The sequence below is a fragment of the Gymnoscopelus microlampas genome, assembly GCF_963454915.1.
Source record: "Gymnoscopelus microlampas genome assembly, chromosome: 24".
NCBI lineage: Eukaryota > Metazoa > Chordata > Actinopteri > Myctophiformes > Myctophidae > Gymnoscopelus > Gymnoscopelus microlampas.
Genome location: NC_139961.1, coordinates 31,196,751 through 31,209,868, shown reverse-complemented (window position 1 = coordinate 31,209,868; position 13,118 = coordinate 31,196,751). Strand labels below are relative to the sequence as shown.

The 13,118-nt window shown below is 46.2% G+C and overlaps 1 protein-coding gene across 1 annotated transcript in view; it reads left to right on the top strand.

The window, feature by feature from the left end:
• LOC311040880 (R3H domain-containing protein 1-like) overlaps window positions 1–13,118 on the top strand; it is a 63,526-nt gene that overhangs the window by 4,007 nt on the left and 46,401 nt on the right. The window lies entirely within an intron of this gene.

Genomic DNA, 13,118 nt, shown 5'->3' with positions numbered 1-13,118 from the left:
AAAAAGGAAAATGTGTTAACGTAGAGAACGCAGAGCGGTCTGCCTCCTGGACTGAAACTGGGAGAGGAGCTTGATTATCGAATGCTCTGCCTCCCACTTTACTTCTGAGAGTACAGAGTTATAGTGGGGTAATAGAGAACAATGAGCTCTCAGCTCTTTAATATGTGATGTGCCTAACCATTAAGGGCTCTGTGGTGTCACTCAAATAGTAAAATCAGTAGGGTAGTAAGGGTACACCCTCTATAGGTGCACAGCAAATTCCATGGCAATCTAGCTAGTAGTTTTGAGGATATTTTGATTGGAATTATGAGAGTAAGTGGAGATTTTGACCTCATGGTGGAGCTGGAGGAAAGGCCACTGGGTCACCAAAATCATTAGAGTTCGTTGTGGGGTCAACGCAGTCATCCTTTAGCGGGGCTAAAAAATACTGTGTGTTCATGGGGGAATGGACTGTAAGTAACCACATGAATATAGTGCAAACTACTTAATGAAGACACAATAGTATATATATGTATATTAGTATATATGAATGTGATTAATACAGTAGTCCAGCGATTCCCAACCTGTGGTCTGTGAGGATATTGCAAGTGGGCCCCCAAATAATTTGCAAAAAGATCATAATGATAACATAAAATGTTTTGCTCCAACACTGGACTCTTTTAAAGCTGCCTTGAAAAGACACCTATTCTCTCAGGCTTACGGCATATAGTTGTTGTTTTGTTTGTTCATTTGTCTGTTAGTTGTTCATTGTTTCTGATGTAAAGCGTCCTTGGGTCTATGAAAGGCGCTATATAAATTCAAGCTATTATTATTATTATATCATTTTTTAAACGTTTCTTTAATGAGTTTTCATTGTGATACCGATGAATTGGAACTTAAAGTTAGTTTCATTGATGCTTTGAAAAAAAACACCACTCAACTCGGATGGGTGGGGTGCGAACGTTTTTGCGATTTTCAAGTGGTCCCGATCCAGAAAAGGTTGGGAACCACTGGTTAAGTCCTCAACAGTCCCAAAAATAGAAACTTTCTGCCACTTACCTCTGCATCATCGTCCTACATGGCACACACCACCCATCTGGCACTCCCATGGTAGCCTGGTAAACCCTCTCCCGGTCGCGGAATTCAACTGCTGAATGAAATTGAAATTGAATTCCGCGACTGGGAGGGTTTACCAGGCTACTCCCATGGAGGTTAACCCATTCAATCCAGGAATGCAAGATGTCTTTGGCTATTCAAAAATAGCAGATCTACAAGCTCATAGTGTTGCACAGAATGCCCCGCTACGAGATTTTAGATCTGCGATCTGCAAACATTTGTGAAATACTTTGTTCCAGGGCCCCCAGAAGCAAAGATTTTAGTTACAAATGTTTTGTAACTTTAAAAATACATATATTCAAAGATTTGCAAAAATGTTCTCGATATTTCAAAAATAGCAGATCTACTGTACAAGCTCAAAATGACAGGTATATGTCCGCAGACCCCTCATCTTAAAACATTTTGTTCCAGGGACCCCCAGAAGCAAAGATTTGAGTTACAAATGAATATATATATTCAAAGATTTGTAAACTTTTTCACGATCATTTTTTCAAAAAAAGCAGATCTACAAGGCTCATAGCGCGGCACTCGTGCCTCTCTCTCTTTCTCTATAGCCAAATAAATCTAAAATGACAGAGATGTGTTCCCGGATTGAATGGGTTAAAACAACAAATGTGTATAAATGTGTGCCACTGCTATTTGACCTGCTCCAGAGGCTGCTGGTAGGACAAAGACATGATCAAATATCGAGGTTGAGGATGCTGTGTAATAGCTTTCCCTGAAGATATAGCCCTGCACTTCAATAATTCATCACCCTCCAGGAGGAAAAAATCTCGCTCCCCATAATTTTTGGTGTGGCCTCCTTAAATAATTCAAACACCCCCATGCTTAAATTGTTTGTCAAATTGCTGACCTTTCAGCGGGATTAAGGAAGCGCAATGATAAATTCTTCCGAGACCTGCCGCAACGAATGGCACAATTACAGGTGAGGGATTGGATCGGACCGCTTGTCGCAACGCCGCTGTTGGTTGCTAAGTGACAGTGGGAACTTTCCCTGTCGACCGTGTCTATTGTTAGGCGCTCTGTGAGTGAAAGACGGTGGCATTATGGCACAGAGGCTGCCTGGTCCAGTCGCCTGACTGAGGCTGCAAACAGGTACAGTAATACCCTTAATGTTACATAAGCTGCTAGTGACTCTGAAGAAAGTGTGTTTGAATCCCTGTGTGTGTGTGTGTGTGTGTGTGTGTGTGTGTGCGTGTGCGTGTGTGTGTGTGTACCAAATTCAAGGCTTACAAACATTGGGTGGGAAAAATACTCGAAACAATTGTATTTTCGGGTTGAAAGCTGGATTTCACCTTCAGCCATTGATAGAAAAAGCTGTACGAAGCTAAGCAGAGCAGTTATTGAAGAAGAATTGCTAGGGCTTGATAGATGGCTACGGTTAATTCAAGTTAAATGTGTTAAAAACCTTTTTTTACACGTTCAGAGTTAAACAAGCACTCTGCGCTTTGGCTGCGTGTTGTTTTCAGGCGGTGCATTTTGTGTGAATCTTGGGGGTTTAGCTGCAGTCTTGTCTTGTTGCCTGTGGAACGGTGTTCCAACTGCAGCGGCGAGGTGGCTCTGTGAACAGCTCGGCCTCTCAGCGCCCATCGCCTCCCGCCGTCTCTCCACCTGCTCCCTGAGCCACCTATAGCTGGCAACAGACAGACACACAACCACACTCTACCACTACCCTCCTCCTTTCTCCTCTCTCTCCTCTCTACCTCTCCCTCTCCATTTTTCACACCTTTCCAATCCCCACCTTGCTTCCTTTTTTTCTTTCTCGCTTCATTTCATATCACCTCACTGCCTCCCGCTCTCCTCTCCTCTCCTCTCCTCTCCTCTCCTCTCCTCTCCTCTCCTCTCCTCTCCTCTCCTCTCCTCTCCTCTCCTCTCCGACTCCTGTCCTTGCTTGTGTTGTTTGTCCCTGTGTCTCTCCTTTTTTACCTCATCCTCACCTCTGCTCGCTTGGCCTCTCCATGCCATGTCCCTGGCTGCCCTCTCCCCTCAGCACCACCCACCCCCCTCCCTCCCTCCCTTCTTTTCTCTGACGTCTGCCCCACCCTCCCCAGCCCTCTGCCCGCAGCCGTAGAGCACAATATCTTAACGAAGAGCCCAATTTTTCCGCCGGCTTGCTCCGTTCAGCTCTTGTGCTACTGCACGTGCTACGCAGCGGCTGTCCCCGGCCCCGGCTTAGCCGCTGACCACACGCGAGTGGGAGGGGGCAGCTGTTGATCCGGCACCGTCTCCGAGACTGGGACCGGCTCGATGGGGTCGTGGAAGGTAGGCTCGGCTTTTGCACAACCCCCAAACTCTCTTGTACATAGACACACACAGGCACAGGCACATTCTCTCTCTCTCTCTCTGTTTCTCTGTGTCTCTGTCTCTCTGTCTCTCTCTCTCACACACACGCACGCGCACGCACACACAAATACATACACACTATCTCCTTCTACTTCTCACTCATACACACATACTCTACACATGTACTCACAACTCTCTCTCTCTCTCTCTGTCTTTGTCTCTCTCTCTCTCATTCTTCTTCCCTCCTGCTGACACACACACACACACACACACACACACACACACACACACACACACACACACACACACACACACACACACACACACACACACACACACACTCCTCCTTCTCCCTCCCTCCCTCTCTCACCGGCACACAGACGCCTCTCCTCTCCTCTCCTGTCCTGTCCTCTCCTCTCTCCTTCTCTTGCATTCATAAACACTTGAGGCGAGTGAGAGAGACCGCACAGGAGGCAGCCGGCAGGCAGGCAGACGAGGCGGAGCTCGGAGGCAGCTCCAGCCTCCCCCCACCCCCTCTCCCCGACCCCCTCCACCACCGCCGCCGCCCCCCCCAGCCAATGGTGCCTCCGGTACGATGGAAACTAAACGGTCCACCGACAGAGGAGATGGCGGGGACCGCGAAGCAGGTGGGTCCTCCTGCATCCAGAGACACACCACCGTGTCCCCTGTTCCCTGTCTCTCATAGAGCAGCGAGTCAGGGGATTGGTCAGCGACGCTGATGCTAAGATGCGCCGTTCCTCCTGGCATCGGAAAGGTCGGTCTGTTGGACTGCTTCACGGACAGGTTCTTCTCGTGGGCGCGTTAATCATGGTTAAAAGGTTCGAAGTCAGACTTTATTTGTGTGGGTGGTCTTGTTCTTTTCACATGCTTCGTGAGGGGCTTGTGTGGGTTTCTTGTGTGTTACAGGGATGTTTATTGACTCATCGATCTGAATGCATGTTCCATTTCAACGCTGAATGCTTTGTCTTTTAAAGACCTCATCACCACAGAAAGATCTGCTGACTAAGACAGTCAGTGGGTTTTTCTCATGTTTCCGTAAGCCATCAGAGAGAGAGAGAGGGAGCCCGGTTACACAGAGCAAGAATATGATCCTGTGTCTTCAAACCGAACGCGACATCTCACTCAGCGCTATGTGGCGGGAGGCAGCGTTTACTGTGTCTGTGGCGGGCTGCCGAGGTTGAGGCAAATCAGGGCTCCTGATTCCCCCATCGCCGGTGAAAGTCTCACCGCTGGCTCTGCTCTGCATCACCGGGCTAATTAAGCTAGCCACATAAGCCATTAAGAGGCTTCTCTCTCTCCATTGTTCTGCTGCCAAGCTCACCCTCCCGTCTTCCTGTCTCCCAATTTGTTCTGCAGGTGTTTTTCGGCAAATGGACTTTTAATGACTCTGGCCGGCTGTACGAGGTATTGTTCTCTCTCGTGAGACTCCATAGATTAGAGTGGCTAGAGTTTGCCAGTTCTCTGTTTGTTTCTTAAATTGTTTGTTTTTTTGTTTTGTCGTCTAATTGCCTAGATTGATATTTCCCGGGAAGAATCTCCGCTGGGATGGGTAATAGATTACCTGCATGCTCCACTGTGTGATTTAATAGAGTATCCTGACTGTCTGCACCTCTCTTGTACTATACCGCACCCTGTCTGATTGACCCTCAGAGTGAGGAGCGCAATTAGAGGCTCATTTGTGACCATTTATGGTTTTTCTGTTAATTGAACGTTAGCTGTTACTAACAGCTTCTTACACTCCGTCAGCCTGAGAAGGAGTAAACGGGATGAAATTAATATAATTTTAAAAGCTTTATCTTAAACAGGTTTTTCTTCCCTGTTTTTGTTTTTTTCTTTCATTCCCATGTCAATGGCAATGCTTAACTCGCTTTACAATTAACCAGCCATGCAGGCTATTGAATCAAATTTGATTTCAGCAGAGGGTGTAAATGAGTGGCTGTAACTTCATTAATTGCTTATTTGTCGCTGCGTTTTTATAAGCCAGGGCACTTAAGGCCTATCTCTGTCATATACATTCCCGACTCCATATCTCTGTACAGTATGTGTGATAATATGTGATTTATCGGCCAAAGCACAGAATTTTGCTAGGATTATCATTATTGATGCTATTTCTTCTTTGTGGTGGAACTTTTTTTCTGCGGTGGAAATGAACACTTGTACAAATCTTTTGAGAATAAACGCGAATTTCTTTGCTGGTCCCTTGCAGCGAGGGAGAGCACATCTCATTAAGCTATAGCCTACAGACATCTCTCTGTGTTCTTTTTTTTGTTTAACAGTGCTCTGCTAAACAGTGCTGTGTGTAATTTTCCACATCTCCTCCGACAATACCCCAGCTGTGATTTGCTTTCTTAATTCCCACTACAGAGATGCTCCTATACTGTATGTTGCGGTTGTCAGCGTAGCGCAGCGGATCGAGATCGTAATAAAGTATGCCGTGATTTCTTTCATGTACAACCTGAGACCTGTATCCAGGAGGGGTATTAGGCTATCATTAGTTTTCTATGCCCAGTGGTACCTGGAATTAATCTCATGATATTGTCTGTTTCATATACATAATTGTGTGAAAGATAGCATTTTATTCCCTGCATGCGTCATAATATTCCGCTCCCATTCTTAACAGAAGTATAAGATGAGAGCCTGAGGGGGCGCAGCATAGAAAAGAGGGGGGGGGGGGGGCTCTCTGCTTTCTCCATCTCTTGTAGCACAGGTTATAGCCTCGACAAGTGCTGTGAGCCACGCAAAGCAGAACACACAACTGAGCAGAGCAGAGAGGGAAAGAGCTGGGTTTCATGCTCCGTCGTACGACGGTGTCGCGTGCCTAAAATAGCAGATCTACAAGCTCACAACGTGTCGCGGATACGTTGTGAGCTTGTAGATCTGCTATTCTAGGCGCACGACGAAGTATAAAATAAACCCGGGCTTTAGGAAGGTCAGTCTTTGGAAATGGAGGCAGGTGCGAGTGTGTGGGCAGGCAGCACTCACTGTGTTCTCTGAGCATTGTGCGTGCGTGCGTGTGCACGCGCGGCGGGGGAGAGAGTGCACTCGAGTGCGCTCACTCACGCTCATTCCCGCATGTGTAAGGGCGTCACCAGTGGGTTCTGCTGTGCTCCACAGCGCACCGAGTCATTTCCTATTGGCTCTCGCCGGCGGAACATAATTGCCTGTGAGAGCAGCCAGTCCGTTAAGAGTCCGCTACATGATTAGCTCCCTTCAGTTGACAGCCAGCCTTCTGACCCCACTGTGGGCTTTTGAGAATTAATGTCGCAGCAGAGAGTAACTGTGCAGAGAATGCACCGTCCCACAAACAGCACTGTGTGTGTGTGTGTGTGTGTGTGGTGTGTGTGTGTGTGTGTGTGTGTGTGTGTGTGTGTGTGTGTGTGTGTGGACATTCAATGGACTTGTATGGTTTATTTGTTGCGCGTGCCTGTCTGCGAACCTGTGTGCACGTGCACACCTTATGAGACAAGTGTGTGTGTGTTTTGCCGCTAAGCTGTGGGGAACAGTGACAAAGGTGCACAGTAAAATCCGGAGTGTTAATTCAATTCTGAGAGTGAAAAGGGACCCTTTAGGGTCCATTAACTCTGTGTTAAATGAACATTCTGGATTTTTGCTGTGTGGTTGGTGTGAAGGGGCGGTGTAGCGCTGAACAACGCCTGAGGGAGACTCTTTAAGGTTGCTGCGCTCCACGACATTGCTGTAATACCAATGAACCACTCCCTGTCAGCCAGCACAACACCAAAGGACATATTGCCACACTGTGCCGCTCCACAAGTTCACTCATGTGTCCCGCTGGAAGTGGCGGTGTCTGTTTGATATCATATGCTCCCCTGCACAAATTAAGTAGCTTTTGTGATCCCAGTGTAGTGTGTACGTGCTGCCTGCGTGTGTGTGTTTGTTGTAAAAGTGTGTGTTGCAGTAGAGACACACACACACACACACACACACACACACACACACACACACACACACACAGGTGTAGAGCTCCGATAATCGGAGCAGTGTCATAACGTTATAGTGACTTGGTATGACTTCTGCTGTGTGTGTGTGTGTGTGTGTGTGTGTGTGTGAGTGGGGGGGGGGGGGGGGGGGGGGGTTAGCTGCAGGACTGGCACTGAATCACTATTGAGGGATGGCCATAATACGGCATGTTTCTTTTCTTCTACTTGCTCAGTTTGCATTTCAGTTTTTCCTCTTGTTGGCTACCTAGACAAATCATGTTAATGAATGACACTGGCAGGTCATCTAGTATTATACTAACCTGATCGATTCCCTCAGGGGAAACGGGGATGCCATTTTAGCAGGGATTAAATTCTACAGTTTGGGCAGGATAACTTCATATGTTATTTATGCTGATGCCACCACAACCATGTCGCTTAATCAATAGTAGTCTCATCATGCTACTATTGGACCGGACTTCAGTATCATCCCATTTCTCCATATAGTCACATTTTCTCAAAATGTCGTAAATGAGACATTTCGACAGCATACGATACATCCAGGTTTTAATGTCTTAACTCGCCAAAATCAGCCTTAACACAGTTGAAACGGGGAAGCAACAGAGAGATTGACAGTTGGTGAATAATCTTCCTTCGCTCTGTCGAAGGACTGCCATTTTGGAGATTTGGATACAACTCCATTAGTACACACACCGCCACATCATCTGTCAACCTGAGTGCGGTCCTGGCAGCAGGTTGAGGTTTATAAAAAGGCTGATTTATAGAGCAAGCAGGGTATCCACCTGACCTTTCTGGCTGACACGTGGCTTCATCCTCAACCCTGTGGGAGATGGAGACAGGCCTGGCACCACTGGGTGTCACACACTGAGAAGGAGATTAGATGAAATGACAGAGATGGCACACAATAAGAAGCATGGGTAATGTCAGTGGTTATCTATCATTTATGATTTTGTGTGGGGGTGGGGGGGGGCATGCGTGCGTGCTCAGCAAATAAAGGTTTAAACAAAGTTATACTATCACCCGGGGAAGCATAATTCTTAGAAGAAGAAGAAAAAAAGAACAGTCCTTATTGACTATTGCTGTTTTAAAATTGCCAGAGGCTGCATTTTTTTTGCACATGTCGATAGAATAACTAATCCTGCAGTGTCCAGAATCCCAGGCTTACAAATTGAGATAAAAAAACAAACTTATAATTATATTTAAAATGAGTAACTGCTATGCATTAGTGTCTTATTTGTTTTTACCCTATTTATTTTATTTTCTCCATATGCCAGGAAAAGCAACAGTAAGCTAGGTTCACATCTGATGCAATAGGGATATTTACATCATTATTGCAATATCCAGCCCGGAAAATGCCTATCTTCATTTTTGGTTTATTTATTTTTTCCAACCCTGTCATTGACTTGATATACTGTAGGTTCCTCTGAGCTCTGTCAGGTGCAACCTGTATTGCCCATTTTCCATGTATGAAATCTATGGGATTGAGGGGGACGATTTTGGCCCTGTCTAAAATCTAGAGGCATTTAAACTAATTGAAACTTATTTTAAAGTCATCACCGGTGACTAGAGTTCACGTTCCATGCGAAAAAAGCGAATTAATTTTATTTTTGTTTTTCGTTTTTTTTCCCTCCTGGAGCTGTCCTTGAAAGGGTACTTTAATGTTGAGATTAAAGCTCCACTGATATATATCAGTGTGGCCAATATATCGGCCATTTTTTAACATTTGGAAAACATCGGTGTGTAGTATAGTTTTAACCTTCTAAAAAGTTTGAAAAATAGCTTATCTACAAGCTCACAACGCATCACGATGCGACACATCGTGATGCTATTTTTTAAAATAGTTTGATAGGGCTAAGCAACAAAAAATAATGTTCAGTTTACGCGTGTACTTTTACTTAAAGTTAAACGTTCTTTTAAGTTGGATTAGTAAATAAATGTTCTCGTGAAATCAGGAGGGCTGTACGCCATCAGCCGGACAAAAGAGTGGAGACTGAGAGTAGAAGGAGACCATAGGCTTGCTGGCTGGATTTCTATGCCACCAAACGTCTGAGGATTTTCAATAGAGCAACGTTATCACCCCTCGCTGCTCTCTGAATTCCTAATGCCTGTTTTTTACGAGGTTGGCAGGGGTACGGTGCCGTCTCCTCCCGCCTCCACCACACTCCCATCCCTGTGCTCATCCATTATTTATGGCACATTGGCACGCATGGGCCCCCGAACACACACACACACACACACACACACACACACACACACACACACACACACACACACACACACACACACACAGGCCTTCATTCTCGCAACCCTAAATCAATACACACACTTGCATGCATACAAAAACGAGTGTACCGTGTACACACACGCTGTCTCAATCGACACATGCCCATACACACACTTTTATTATATCGGTGCCATCATCTCCAGCCATGTGAGACGATACGATACACGACAGACCGTCCACTTTTACCCTCTTGCTCTACACGTCAGTGACATGCGCTCACACACACACACACACACACACACACACACACACACACACACACACACACAGACACACACACACACACACACACACACACACACACACACACACACACACACACACACACACACACACACACACACACTTTAACAAACAAACACTGCACCCTTTCACATTCGCTGACACCTTAACTCCTGCAAAGTCCCATATGGCCTCTGTCTCAGCTTCGCCTTATGCCCTCTGACCTCTCACGCCAACACACACACACACACACACACACACACACACACACACACACACACACACACACACAAACCCCTACCCTACACACACACTTCTTAACCCTCTGCCCCCTGGGGTTGACAGGTCAGCAAGAGCCACAGGCTCGCTGGAGGCCCGGGCGCGCATTCTGATCAGCTGAACAGGAAGGTGGGATATGAGGACCGGGAGGCCAGCGACAGGCCCACGCTTCAGTCAGATATCTCCCTCACCAACACCACTACAACAGCACCTAGTATGTGTTTAATGTCTTCAAGACTCAAGTGAGAGGTTCCGCGTCGATTCCGTTCATACGGGCAGAAATGCGACATTTCTTTGCTTGTTTAACCCGTTAAGGCCTGAGGTTCCGATTCTACAAAATGTCCTCTAAATCATTTTTTTAAAACAGTTTTTTGAAAAAACTCATGTTGCTATGTCAGTGGTTCTCCAACTTTGTCAGTGGTTCTCCAATGTATTCGGCCGCGGATCCCCATCTCAAATCCAGGGACCCCCCAGAAGCAAAGATTTGAGTTACAAATGTTCACTTTAAAAAAGATATATTCAAAGATTTGCACACATTTTCTTGATCTTTCAAAAATAGCACATCTATAAGCTCATAGTGCGGCACTCTGTGCCGTGCTATGAGCTTGCATATCTGCTATTTTTGAATAGCCAAAGTGTAAAATAACACGTTGCGTTCCAGGTCTTAATGGGTTAAAAGTTTAAATGTCAAAAGACTTAGGGGTGTGGGTAACGTTCCTGCCGTCCACCGCGGAGACGAAGGGTATGAATCCTCTGCCGCGCATCCGGCTTGGCTCCAACAAACACAAGTGGCCGCGTTCGAGGGTAGGAAGCTGGGCGGGGAGGGCGATCGCTGTCTCTACACTAGCGACTCCTACAGGTTGGTCAGGGCGCCTGTTCAGCAGGGAGAGGAACTGGGTCAGATAACATTTTCCTCTGCAGGCAACTTTGTGTGTATCGCAGGACCAAATTGTGGGGAGTATCAGTGGCACAAATGAGTGTGTGGAAAATTGGGAATTGGCATGACAACTAAATTGGGAGAAAAAAGGGGAAAAATATAAAAAATATATGTATTTTAAAGAAAAAGGCTAAAGACTTGCAGTTAGGGCTGCACAATATGGAACAGAACACATATGCGATCAACCTGGCTACTCATACAGAAAACTGAGGAAAATTGCGAATGCTTGGTCGAATAAATCTGGAATTTGCATCACATTGAATGTGCATCACCTTATTTTTATTTATTTTTCTCTCCCCAAGCACCATGCATATAAGATAAGACAAAATGACTTCACTCATTTCTGTTGCATTCGGTAGCACTGGGGTTTTACAGACGGACAGGTTGATAATATTTTTTTCAATAAGAGAAGGATGAAACTGACACATCAAGGCCTAAAGGTATACTGAAGACACCGGCTAGACCCTGCGGTCTCTTGATAAAACGTTGTGTGCAGCAGCATAAATGATTCAGTGAGGGAGCAAACACTTCGCAAAGCCCAGCGCTTCAAAATATACTTGCAGCATTCCATATGTTAAATGGCTTCACTCCAGAGACAGACAGACACACACGCACGCGCGCGCGCGCGCACATCAAAACGTCAGTAGCAGACAGTAAATATTCAAAGGATTGGACTCGGGAGTATTAAGTTGTTTTCCCCTCCGAATGCAAAATCGGTCACTGTCACTTTTTCGTTGAGACACTGACAAGTCATTGAAAATTCATTGACTCTCTCCTGCGGCCAGCCTGCCTGAACCAGCGCTAACCGCGGCCACGGCCTTGAAAAGGGAAAGCGCGGCTGTGCGAGTACATCTGGTGGCTCGGGAGAGCAAGCGGACCTCAGAAGTCAATTAGTCTGACATGAAGGGATCGGTCGTATTCGGAGCGTATCAGCTCTGCTCTGCTGTCTCAGCTCCGGTGGGACCGAGATAAACAATCAAGGTTCCAGCCAGTTGGTTGCTACACAGACGTAGCGTCAGATAGGCTAACTCTTCCAATCACTGTTGGACGAATAGGCTTAAGCCATACTTAGGGCTCGGAAATTGGAACGCGCACAACACACACAAAGGCTGAGCAATGGGAAGAACAATTGACACATTATTACACAGACACAGACACACACACACACACACACACACACACACACACACACACACACACACACACACACACACACACACACACACACACACACACAGGGACACGTGCAGGGCCCTGTCAGTGCTGCATATCCACTTTTGAAGTGTGTGAAGTGAATCTGATGAGCCCCGCTCTAATTAACCCATTAATCATACCTTTCAGATACCAGATGTCTCCCCTCCCATTCCTTTCTGCCTGCGCACATGTTTCTCACCACACGGGACCTGCTAACCGCATAATTAGGGTACAGGAGCAGGCCGGGCCTCGCGCCGGGTCTTCGGCACAGCGAGGTCTCGCCGTTTACACAGTATTACTAGTTTACACAGGTTTTTATGGGGATAGCAGAGGTCAGCCTTTCGGATCGACATCAGCGTCCACTTGCCTTGTTTTTAACACCAGATGATTGTTTGTGTGATGGTGTTTTATGTCCTAATTATTTATTTCCATTTCTATTTTCTATTCACTCTGCTAGCTGAGTGAATAATTGGGCTGCTGAGCCCAGAAATCAGGAGCACATTATTGCTGCCTCGCATCAGGTTCACTCAAGGCGTTGGTGCAGTTGTTGAACACAGGCCTGCAGACAGCAAAGCTAGCCATTGATGACTTGCATGTAGTACGATTTAAAATTGTAACATACATTATGAGGATTGGGGGGGAAAAAATATGTACAGCTTGCATCCAATCAGGGACACTTGGTTATAAATGCAATTAATGTCTTGGTGCACAGTAAAATCTGGAGTATTAAAGATTTTGCTGTGTAGGCTGGAAAACTAGCAATAGTTTGGGTCCCCAGGAATGGAGTTGAGCAGCACTGCAGTAAGAGATAGGAATTATTATTATTATAACATGGCTCACTTGCAAT